Below are 1,967 nucleotides of genomic sequence, written 5' to 3'. Positions count from 1 at the left end.
TCAAGGAGTGCACGCACACCAACATAATTTTAAACTGATTGGATGTATAGGATGCAGCCTTGGAGGTTCCTTATTGGTGGGTGCTATTCTCAGGGCTGTGGAATGTGCTGACTGTTACCTGTGGGGCTAGGAGTCTCCGTTTTTACCTTATAGGGCAGTTTTCATGCCCAGGCTTGCTTAATCTATAGTTTCCTGGAAGTGGGGTGGGGAATAGCAGGCAGGAGTCAGGGCATGTCTAGGCATGTCTAAAGCAGCAGCCAAGCATTTTACAGAAGCTAAAAGAGCAATTAGTCGGGGTCTGGAGGGAGTGGGGGTAGCGGGTGAATGAAGAGGGTCTCAGGGTTCTACACCCACCACAGCCACCATAGTCCCCACTAGCATTCGCTCATGCCTCAGGGGCCAGCGATCTCGCCCCAAGTCCATAAGAGTCAGTCCATTCTGTCTTTGAGCGACTGCAGCTGGCTATGCGTTCCCCACACCATGCACACTACCCATAGCTCCCCAGCTTCTGTCACAAGATGGCTCCTAGCAGCCCCTCCATAGTCCATGCTCTGCGCCAGGCCCTGCCCATTGGAGGAACTAGCCAATCGGGAGACATTCCACCCCTTTCCTCCACTCATACAATCTTCCCATTCATCTTCTGCTAAAGTCCCTGAGGCTTGGAGGGGGTGATAGATGTAGGGCGATCTCTCTTGGTGGCTTTTGGGGCCTCCCCATTAATTGTCTTTAGGCTATGGCCACTGGTGTTTCTTCTACTATAAAGACAAATGGAAGGAAGTAGACATATTTAAGCAAACATGAATGTAAATACAAATGCCTAGAAGATATCCCAGTAGGTGTACTAAACTCATTAAACAATATACTCATGATGGCTTCTCCACCAGGACCTGTTGGCCTGGTCTACAGCATCAGATGTGTGTTTCACCCCTAGGAGCACACCTTATCTAACTAGAAATTTGTCAGTTGTACGTGTGTTGGTCAAGGCATTATTACACTTGCAGGTATTGCTTGGCATATCTATAGTGTGCAGCATGCGGGGTCCATCATTGAGTAGAATTATAGGGGATTCTTTCTTCCCCAACCACCTGCATCAACATGAACATCATCCATCCAGTGGCACAGAGTTTTTTGGCTTAGTCTCAGTTCCATCTCTTCTTCTCCCATGCTCACAACATGCAGTGTCCTCAGCAACATGGCCTTACCAACATTTCCAGTGTACAACCGACATTAATGGCAATAGCCTTGGTGAATTGGAGGACCTCAAGGATCTCTCTCTGACCAATAGCTCAAAGGAGGCAACCCACCCCTGGTACTGTAGATTTTCTTAACAGTGGTATAGTTTGGGAGTCTCTATCCTCATCTTACCCTACCTACATAAAACTCCCAAGAATCTTGCAGCTATAGCTGGCCTCTGTTTCTTCACGTATCTTTCAAATGGGTTTCACATCTGTAAAACACTTGAAGGAACATTAACATTATATATTAAATCAATCATAGACAAGGTCTCACACAGCATGGAAAGGTTTTGTCCATTCGTATTAACTGTTTTCTCCATAGATCCTTGTTAGGTACCATAGCATGTGTATGAGGCATTGATTTGGTTAATACACTTGCAGGTGTTGGCTCCAGTTGCCTGACCCTGCACTGGGCTAAGGAGGCAGAGGGCTTCTCCTGTCCCCGCTGCACTTGTTGGTTCCCTGAGTCAGAGGTTCTGTGTCTGCCTCCTGACTGTAGCCACATCTGTCCTCTTCCCATTGACCACACCAGGTTGCTGGGGGAGAACTTGGTGGGAAAACCTGCTTCCAACCCTAGTATAGCTTTATCAGAAGAGAAATGCATCTCATTTAATCCTTGGGGATTCTTAACCACCCCTTGTACAGTTGATATCCTTCAAATGTCCTTTGTAAACCGTTCTTCTGGTTTTAAACCCTTCCAGAAATGCCTTAGTACCAAATTTGGTTTTCTAT

The sequence above is a fragment of the Nannospalax galili genome, unplaced genomic scaffold (genome assembly GCF_000622305.1).
Source record: "Nannospalax galili isolate Female #2095 unplaced genomic scaffold, S.galili_v1.0 scaffold381, whole genome shotgun sequence".
NCBI lineage: Eukaryota > Metazoa > Chordata > Mammalia > Rodentia > Spalacidae > Nannospalax > Nannospalax galili.
Note: the sequence above shows the minus strand (reverse complement) of the source record.